The sequence below is a fragment of the Megascapheus bottae genome, chromosome 19 (genome assembly GCF_031878675.1).
Source record: "Megascapheus bottae isolate mThoBot1 chromosome 19, mThoBot2.hap1, whole genome shotgun sequence".
In the NCBI taxonomy this organism is placed as follows: Eukaryota; Metazoa; Chordata; class Mammalia; order Rodentia; family Geomyidae; genus Megascapheus; species Megascapheus bottae.
In genome coordinates, this window is record NC_143527.1 from 5613343 (window position 1) to 5624245 (window position 10903).

Consider the following 10903-nt stretch of genomic DNA (forward strand, 5'->3'; position numbering starts at 1 on the left):
ATGAACATACTTCCAGATCAGCTGATGGTCGGTTATTAATTTTTTTCTGCCTTGGCCATCTTATGCATTTGTTGTAGCATTATTTTTGGCAGCCAACCATTGCATTTAGTGCTGGAAAAAGCATGAAGAACAAAAGTCTTGCCGTCTGTCTCTCTTCTCCAGAACTAGATCAGTAAATCGACTCCTGAATTCTTTCTTGAGGAGACTCCTAAGAAGTGTTCTGCTTCCCCTGTTATTTAGTAGAACAAGAAATGCTGTAGGTCAGTCCTTCACTAGAAGTTCTTACTATTGCTTGGTACCAGAACATGAACAATCAAAACTGAAGGAGAGAGGCCCACCTCCCAGCCCGCCTAGCTCCTCTCCTGTATAAGTCACATGGTGGCTGCCACAGGGGACATGCCAACTTACCTGATCTGGGCTCTACCTCCTGCGTTGCCACAGGGTGTAGTGATGGCCTCCTCACCAGGAAGTTTGTACAGCCCCCAGCAAGCTAGTGGAAGAAGCTGAGGTTAATGAAAACACAGGGAAGCTGCTAAAGAATGTGGATGTCGAAAGAAATAGGTGAAATGTCTGGAAAGTGGAGCTGCAGTGCTGGAAGTTCAGAACAAGAAGCTTAGAGAGGAACTTGAAACCTTGAAAGACATTTGCTTTCCCAAAACAGATTAGTAGACATCGTTAACTATGAACTAACTACAGCATGTACAGTTGCTTTTGAAAGCAATACAATATATAGCTGGCAAGAATAATGGCTTTTTCTTTGTATTATTCATCTTCCTTTCTCATCTTTTAACATTCCTAAAATGCTTCACTGTACATACTAAACTCTTAGCCCGAAAAACAATTTTTAAAAAGAGACAAACTGTAAAAAAAAGTATGTGAAAATTCTTGAAACTATTGTATTGCTGTCCTTCAATGCAGTAAAGACAATTTTTAATAGAAAAAAAAAACTAAAGGAGAGAAACCTTGCCATTTGACAGAACTGACCAAGATAAATGCAGTCCTAAGTAAACATTCACACTTGAAGTAACATTTTCCCGCAGAGAGTAAAGGCTCAAATGGAAACATTTATGTGTATTCTATTTGTGTTATGTATTTTATAATATTTATATTACATTTGTATTTTGCATTATGTAAATTATACATTTTATATACATATTTGCATTTCTGGGTATGGAACCCAGCATCTCACCTTTGTAGGCAATTCTTTTCTATTAAGCTAAGACACAATCCTTTTGCTTTCAGTTTTCTTTTTAGAAAAGTTTTCTCACTAACTTTTTCTGGGCTAGCTCCACACCTTGATTCTTCTGTCTCCTCCTCCTCCTGAAGAATGGTGCACCAGTATGCCCAGCTCTAAACTGATGTTTAAACCTACATTTTGTTTTCATTCTCATTTTAGTAATAGGGGCTAGATTTTTGCAGCTGAAGGCCTTTACATTTGAATTTTACAAAAAGCATGTAGATGCCGGTGACCACTGGAAAGGATTGGAGGATCTCATACGAGAGAACTGCAGAATCATGCAGGCGTGGGTGCTCCTGGGTTCGTCGGAACTCACGATTATCACTCTTGGACTTTAGCATTAGGGGCATCAGCACAGCATGCTTGGGATGAAATGTCAACCTCGTCTCACAACCCAACCTCTGGATGCCCATCTTCTTTTTTTTATTTTAGTGTATAGAGGGGTTACAGTTATATTCTCCAGATAGAAGGTGCATTATTTCTCATACATTGATGCCCCTTCTCATGTTTTTATCTCCATTTCTCTTCCCCACCACCTCTCCTAATATATTTCCCCTCCTATTTCAAATAAACAAACACACACACACACAGACACGTGTGTGTGTATTCATACACACACACACACACACACACATATATAAAATATACCAAGTAACAAGTCACATACTGTAACAATATGAGATTAACCAAAGGACAACACAAGAGACCAGAAAAAAAAACATACTATATTAAGAACAACAGTTACTCATAATTAAGCTCTTGTTTCCATGTCCTGGAGGTCCATTAATTTGGCCTCATCCTATATGGCCTTATGTATGCAGGGTTTGAGCTATTGCAATCCTCTGCTATAAGAGTCCTAGGTTTGTACTAATCATTACAAATAAAGGAAACCTTTGAGTCTGGCTTACTTCCTTAATATGATTTTGTCTAAGTCTTTCCATTTCCTTACAAATGGAGTAATACTGTTCTTTCTGACAGCAGCATAGAATTCCATTGTGTATAAATACCACATCTTGTTGATCCACTCATCAACTGAGGGACATCTGGGTTGGTTCCATATCTTTGCTATGGTAAATAGTGCTGCAATGAACATTGTTGTGCTAGTGGATTTAGTATGCCCTTGTTTCTGGACGGTTGGATAAATGCCAAGTAGTGGAATTGCTGGGTCATAGGGGAGCTCTATGTTTAGTCTTTTGAGGAACTGCCATACTGCTTTCCACAGTGGTTGAAGGAGTTTGCACTCCCACCAACAGTGTAGTAGTGATCCCTCCTGGCCACATTCCTGTCCAGCATCTGTTATTATTCATTTTCCTGATCCTGGCCATTCTAACTGGAGTGAGGTGGAATCTTAGAGTTGTTTTGACTTGCATTTCTTTTATGTGGATGCCCATGTTCTGTTTCCAACCTCCCATCCATCTAACTCCTACTTTGCATTTTCCCTAGTGCTACTATGACACTGTCATGAAATGAGCCTGCTCCCCCAGGACTATCTTTGCTAATATTCCTATACAGAGCCCACATGGTTTATGTCACACACAGGAAATTAGGCTCACAATGTCAAATCCAGTGAAGAGTGATGTATGCTGCCCATTCTACACAAACATAGTAGAAACACATACATATTAACCTCCCGAACTAATCATACATTTGAGCCAACCAGCACCACTTCCGGCTTTCTTCTATGTATGTGGTACCGAGGAATTGAACCTGGGTCTTTGTGCATGCTAAGCAAGCTCTCTACCACTAGGCCAAAATCGCTGCCCATTTTCCCCCTTTTATTAGAATGAAGAGTCTGAAGCTTCAGACACCTAAATGCACATAAATCAGAATTAAACATGAATATCCAGTTCAGTTTTCTCCCATATATTTTCTTCTCCTTAAGAATAATTACCTAAGGAGTAAATGTATTGACTAGCAGGACATAGGATATCATGTTTCCAACCAGTACTTTCACCTATGGAATCTACTTACCTCGAAGCTGCCGCATTGCTTGACAGGAAAAGTACCAAGTGTAACAAGGACAGTTCACATGAATTATTCCCTCGTAATGACTTGTGCTCTTACTTGCCCACTGGCTACACATGTGACTGTTACTAACCCAACTGACAGGTGAGAAGCCAAGTAACCAAAGGGTCAAAAAGATCACTGTTCTCATCGCTTTAGGAGATCATTCCAGGAGATCGGTTGCATACCCTTTCCAACAACTATATGTACTTCGTCCATTTCCTGAGTCTTCTCTCAAGTCCGTATACCTACAGGTTAGGGCTGTTTGCTGCAATTTGACTGTGTCTTCTCCATGTTCTGGAGATAGCAGTGTCATAACATCATGGGCAAAGCCTGTAAGAGGTGAATAAACTATGGGGATGCCTCCCTTCTTAGTGGAATGAGATGTCCTGAAAAGTGCTCCTGGCAGAGTGGAGCTCTTCCCTTTGTGCTCTGCAGGAGGCAGAGTTCTCCAGCTGCCATTTCATAAGCATGCAGAACAAGCCCTCACCAGCTAGTACCTTGATCTTGATCTTCCCAGCGTCCAGATATTGAGGCATGGACTCCTGCCTTGTGCTCCTCGTGGTTCACCAACCCAGATGCTACTTCCCTATCACCTTTCTCATGAAGTTCTCCACTAATTCCCTGTCGCCTTTCTCACCTTTCCTGGACCAGACTTCTGCCAGGATCATGCATTATTTCCACATTCTTAGCATACAGTAATTTCTCAATAAACTAAGATTAAAAATATTGGGAATATTAGTGCTGTACATTAAAGGTCATGTTATTTACCCTTTTAAAACGATTCTTATGTATTTGTTGCAGTGGCAAATCCCATCCTATTCAGAACTTGTAGATTTGAGTTTGGAATGTTATTTCCCTTTCAACATTGCTAGCATTTTATTCTGGGAGATATTTTTCCTTTAGTGGAAAAAAAACAGTAGAAAATTGGCATCTTCCCAAGGAGACTGATTCAGCAAGAATGCACCTGGCAAACTCAGACCATCCTCCCTTATACTTTTAGGTTTTTCTGCTGTGAAAGCTATTACAGGTCACAGAGTAGCTGGGGACAAAGTGCTCATGCAAATTAGATTTCACTTGCTAAGTGTCCTATATTGCTAATGACCATTCTTCTGCACATACAGAACTCCTTGTATCTCTTAGATAAGGAAATCATGGAAGTCTGATTTCTATTTTATTTTTAGCACCTCCTCTGTAAGTTCTGTTATTAGTAGAATTAAGCCTACCCTATGAGTCAGTTACATCTTTGTAGGTAGGTGAATTTAAAGATAGAAACGTCATTTTTGTACATATGGGACCAAATTCAGTAAGCGACTGAGTACATTAATATACATTTACATGGGATTTCTCTAAAAGTCAAAACCTTTAAGACTATTATTCATCATGGCTCCATAAAACACTTCAGATATTTTTATCAGCTCTTGGCTAAGGCACAAGTGCCTTGGAAATAATCTACAGCAAGCTGAAATTCATGGAGCTGAGCAGTGTATTGGCCTCGATGCCAAATGAGGTATGTTTTATTCATTTCTACCACAATAATTTAATAAAGTAGGTATGATTTTTATATTTTAGATAGAGAAACAAAAGCTAAAATGAACTGCTCCTCAAAGTCACAAATCTTGGAAGAGTCTTCGCTCTGCATTTGTATGCTCATTGTATAGACCGAATTAGTTTGATTATGGTTGGCAGACCATTGAAAATGACTTATGCTATTATTACTATCATTATTAATTAGAATTACTAGCATCAAAACTTCCTTTTATGGATTATTTTTAATGTGACATTGAGAATATATGAACATAAAGTGAATAGGACACAATCCCTCTTTTCCCCAGTATTTCTTTGTTGGATGAAAAATAAATGAAAATAAAAACATCTTACTTATCAATCCTTTTAAGATCCCTTTAAGGGGACAAAATATGACTTAGAGAACAAGATCATAGATGAAATCTTAGTCTCTGTGTGGCAAAAACCTGCAAATAACTTTCAATCTTTCCACACAGGGGTGTGAATTTTAGCCAAACAATGGCAGACCTTTTAGAAATACAGGATTTTGTCTTCTGTTTATGTTCATCTGTCTAGGTCAGGTGTTTGTGATTGTGTGTTCTCTTGCTGTGTGTATGGTTGTTGGTAATATAAAGAAGGGTATCAAATTGCTGTCGGCTGTGGTAGGTCAAGCCGTGCCATGGGGAACAGAGGATTTATAACTGTCCAGTTCTAAAGAATGTTGGTATATTTTACCATCACATTACTGAAGGAAAATGTCAACGGCTCAAATGGCAAGTCAATCTTTATCTGATCCTTGAAGATGTCAAATAATGAATTACATAGCACCATTGTTTATAACTTTCATAAATAACAATTCAAAACCACTTTGTCAGGGAAAATATATTCATTTCCGAAGTTCCTTCTGGAAGAAAATGAATGAGTAAGCTGAATATAATTTAATATGTTCTACTAAGTTCTATTTAGAAATTTGTCTTTTAAAATGTCCTTTATACATGTTAGTTTTAAATAGATTATCCAGAAAATGACCTGAAATACGAAAACTCAAAAATATTCATTGGAATATGAAGTTTTTAACAGATTAAAGAATTTAATGCAATAGGTGATAATACATTTATCAAAATTACTTTTCAGAAGCATATAATACTGCTTTAGTGAATTTAATTATGAGGTTTCATGCATTGGTGTGAAGTTCTACAATCATATTTGTCTTTCTATCACTTTTCTTTTTACTGGTTTCTGATTTCTGCTTCCCAATCTTAGAAAAGAGTCCCACTTTCGTATTCATGTGATTTGGTGTGTGTGTGTGTGTGTGTGTGTGTGTGTGTGTGTGTGTACCAAGATTTGAACTCAGGACCATGAACTCTTAGTTGGCTTGATTCTATCCCTGGAGTCTACACAACAGTTCACTGTCTTTGTTGGTTCCTTAACTGGAAACCAGTGAGTCTTGAAGACCTTTCTTTTCAGTTTCGGGCCATGAACCTGCAGGTCTCAGGCTCGTGAATAGCAAGGGCTGCAGGTGGGAGCTGCCGCCGCCACATTCCAGAATTTCTAAGAAACGAAGTGGAGATTGTACCTGTGAGAGAATGTGCTCTGGAACCTGGCTTATTTCACCTAACAGAATGATCTCCAGCTCCATCCACCCTTCAGAAAATGCTGAAATGTAATTCTTCTTCACACAGTGTGTGTTATCCAGCTTGATCTGCTTGAACTTGGTTGTTTACTTTTTGTAGTTTCTTTTTCTCTCCTGTGTCCTCCCTCTGGCATTTAGACATGGCACAAGGCACTGTCCTCAGAGAGCAGAGTATGTCTGCAGAGAAATAAATGACACTGAGAGAATCCTCACCCTGAATAAAAACTATCAGGGGCCAAGCTGCAATACTACCGATACATAAGTAAAGATAAGTAAAGTGTGCACATGCATATATATTCTATACAAAGTGTACATATAATATATATCGTTTACAGGGTATGTATATATAAAGGTGTGTATATAGTGTACAAGTATGGGGGATATACATTTTGTTTCATAATCCTAAATGAAAACATCATTTTTTATAACAGAAGTAGCAAAATAAGCAACAAATTTAAACATCACTTAAAAACATAAATAGTGGGTACAGTCCTTATCCTCAGATGAATGTTTTCCTTCCCAGGAACTGTACAGCCCCTTAAAGGGGTTTCAAAATTCTCATGATTTGAATAAAAGGATTCCAAGCTCCTGAACTTGCATAATTTCCCACATGAAAAATGGAATGAGAGTTATATAAGTACAGAGTCACAATGAATTGCAATTATTCTTGAGGCCAAGCCTTGGAAGAAATAGGAAGTAGGTTCCTTCAAAGTCAGGCTGGCCTCAAGCTGAGCTTGTCTCTACACTTGAACTTAAATGAGCACTTAGAATCAGACCACAGCATGTAAATTATTCATGGCAACAGAAAAGTTTTAAAAATGAAGTCAGTGGAATATTCCAGCCAGACTCAAGCAGAATATGAACATGAGAAGACAGACAAAGGCTATGAGCAAAGCATGTGTGTCGAAACAGTGCTGGGCTCGTCCCTGGCCTTTGGAGAAGATAAACACCTCAGGGAAGAAAATAAAATTTACATTGAGACAAGGGATTATTCTAAATGGGCAAAGTACTTTTTATTAAATGTTATTAAGTTCATGTGTGCTGGACAATTTCTCCCTTCCAAATAAAGAGTCTTGAAGGAGATTTTCAGGAGTCCTTTAGATTTAATGGAAAAACTTTTGTACTCACTATGATCTTATTTATCTGATTACAATTAACATTAGTCAGGAAGTCCTTTCAAATTCCATGCTTGTGTAACAATATCCTGACATTTTCTTTGGGGCATTCAAAACACATGTTGTCTTTTATCATTTTAGTCTTCAGCCATGTGTCTTCCACTCTTCTCACTATCACATCCAGTCTCTGGTAACCAGCTCTGCCATGTCTACAAAGGGAGAATCATTTTCTTTCCTTCTTCCCCTACGACCCCTCCCTTCACTGCACCCCTTCCTCATTCTCTGCATTCCTTCCTCTCTTTCTCCCTCATAAATTTCATGAGCGATAAGCTAATAACTTGCATTCATGAGTTTGATATTATTTCAACAAAAATCAATTTTCTAAATTATGTGAGCTACTGAGATTTTTTTTTTACAATTACAGTTAAAATTGCTAAATTCTAGTCACTCTCCTTCTTCAGCATGTATAAAGTCACCTAGATAATTTAGGCTACTTTTTCTTGAATATTAGCATTTTGAGAAATGGACATTTCTCAAAGTGAAAAGATATTTTCATACAAGTTAAATGCATGCCACTGGAATTTTCTGCCATTGAATTGGTCAATTGCATTTGCTATATAAAAGTGATTAATCACCAAAATTTAGTTGCCATAAGTAAGCACAGAGCATCAACAGTGCTATGAGAAAATTGTCTGTGATTGAATCAATGTTTGTTCTCAAATATTACTACATAAGCAAGTTTCACAGCCAGGGGTCTGTACTTTTCTTGACAGATGTGGCAGTCATAAAGTTTAAGATGCTATTGCAAATTTTCAACAAAGAGCTGTATGGGTGTTCTAGCAACAATCTGTTCCTTGCAACAATTTCGATGCTTCTACTCATGGCAGAAAAGTAAGAAATACAAATTTGGATAGTACAAAATTCCAAATGAATTGTACTTTATAAAATACACATACAGTGGAGATAAAATACAAATATGAAAAACATTTTAGCTCATGACATAATCACTCTCTTGTCTAATCAGATCCATTGGAAGAGAAATATCTAAGTTATAACAGACATTGCGAGTCAGCTATAGGTCTGAGAGCAGAAAATAAATAAAATATTTAGGTAAGTTAATAATAAATGAAAATATACCCATAAGTGATATTTTCAAAGCACAGAGGGGATCTGAATTTGTCAAGGAAATGGAATAAAAACAAATAGGACCAGAATTCAATTTTAAGAAGAAAATAAGTCATATTAATAAAGAGATGTTTGTAAATAGTATAGACTATATTAGATTATAAATTAATAACTCAGGTTAATACATGATGATAGGAATGTGAACAAATATTTCATACTAAGGAAAAGAAATGAATCTAAAAGCCCTATTATTCTGAATGACTTTAAGAATTTCCAAACATTCAGCCTTGAATTCAAGCCCATTTATCTTTTTAAATTTTTTATTAAAGAATATATTAACATTGATTTTTACATCATATTTCAAATGACGTGTTAACAAACAAGTATTCAAGAAGGGAATCTCTACATAGAATCACTGGCACTTAGATTTTAGAACATAATTGAAATTAGGCTGAGGGTTTTATGTCATAGATACAAAAACAGAGTGCCATTTCTTTATCTTTGAGAATCACTGCAGGACAACACTGGGGACAGTTCTTTGAAATAGAGCAAATGTTTGCTTTTGTATTCTGAAGGAGACTTCTATAGAAAAGCCCAGCAACTAGCTAATATAAATAAAATATAGAGCAGATAATTACAGAGAAGTATAGTAAATTCACAAGCCAATGGGACTCTGGTTCAATACTGGCTAGAATGATTACTTCTATTAAGTCTCTGTACACATAATGATAATATGTCACTAATGGATTCACTTTTATGAGTCCTTGTATAGAAAACTTATTAGGAGCAACAAAATGTAAACAAAAAGAGTATTAAAACTGTAGTCCCATCCCAATTGAGAACACAACTTGGCCATTTGAGATAAAATGTCAATTAAATGAGAGATCTAATGTATTTTGTGTTAGTCACGAGGTTGGATCAATTTTGTTTTATTTACAATTTTTTTTAAAAACTAAATAACCTTACATTATTTTTCATAGCTATTTCAAGACCTGCAAGGTAATTAATTCATCATTTAAAAAAATGAAATTTTCCTACATGTCAAACTTGTTCCAAGGGAAATTGGATTTTTTTTTCAGGGATTTTTGGATTGTCAGTTTGAAATCATCTATTTTTACCTCATGTCCTTTTTCCTCTGTCCTGTTCCTGAACACTGATTTCTGCCATTTCTCCCTCTGCATGGCTGCGTTTGGAATTTTATTTAAAACTTCACGTGCCTAACCACATGAAGTATGAGCAATCCTGCTCTTAAAGCATCTGCTTTTAACATAGCTACTCAAAAATTCCTCTTGGACACACATAACATGATTATTTCATTTCTCTTTCTACTTATCTATTGTTTCTTCTATTTTCTGTCTCTTGCCTTTCTATTTCTTTTTCCTTCCCACCCTCTCTCCTTTTCTTTTTTCTTTTCATTCCTTTTCCATTTGTCTCTGCTTTCACTTCATTTACTCCCTTCTCTCCCTTTCTTCTTTTCTTTCTTGCTTCATTTCTCTCTTTCTTCCTTCCTAACTTTTTCTTGCATTGCATAATTTGGGGCAGGGGTTCTATGATGTTGAAAATCAATAGTAAGAAAGAGCATCCTTATTTTTTTCTGATTTTATAAAAAGATCTTACTTTATTTTGCAGGTAACAGGTCCACACCCTGTTTTAACCTGTATTTTGTAATTTTTTTTTACAAATATCAATATGATTGATTACCATACAATTCTGCTTTAGGGTACTATGTTGAATAGATGTTGTTTCTACGCATTTCTAAAATTAGTGCCATGTTTCACTATGAGGACTTAAATTTTGTAAAATTTCCAGTAGAAATTCTGTTAAGAAAGTCCTTTCAAGTTCATAGTCTTGTTATGAAAAAGTGTCAATATTTTTAATTGTTTCATTATTTTTATTTTCTCAGTTAATTGGAGTGATGAAATAAATTATTACATTCTATGTAGAGAATATTCCTTGAATTGTGAGAATAAACACCATATGGTGTTTTCTAACATTTCTAGATTTCATTTGCTATATCATCTGATTAATCTATAATTCCATTTTCTTACACCACTATTATCAAGTTTAATTTTCAGTAATTTACTCTGTAATTATTTGCCAGGAAAATAATCTTTTGAGTTCATCTAAAATACTTAAGATTCCATTCCTTATGGTGTTGACAACTTTCACTGATGAAATGCAGCGATAAAACTAGATTTTCAGAAAAAATGTAAGAATTTGATCAATACATTCAATATTTAATAATAAATGTTCCACTAGTGCTTTTTTAAAATTTTGAATGAA

General features: G+C 36.0%; 1 pseudogene; it reads left to right on the plus strand.

Annotated features, from left to right (window-relative positions):
* The first annotated feature begins 375 nt into the window (after positions 1-375).
* LOC150049575 (cAMP-responsive element modulator pseudogene) lies at positions 376-666 on the plus strand (annotated as a pseudogene).
* Positions 667-10903: the final 10237 nt, after the last annotated feature.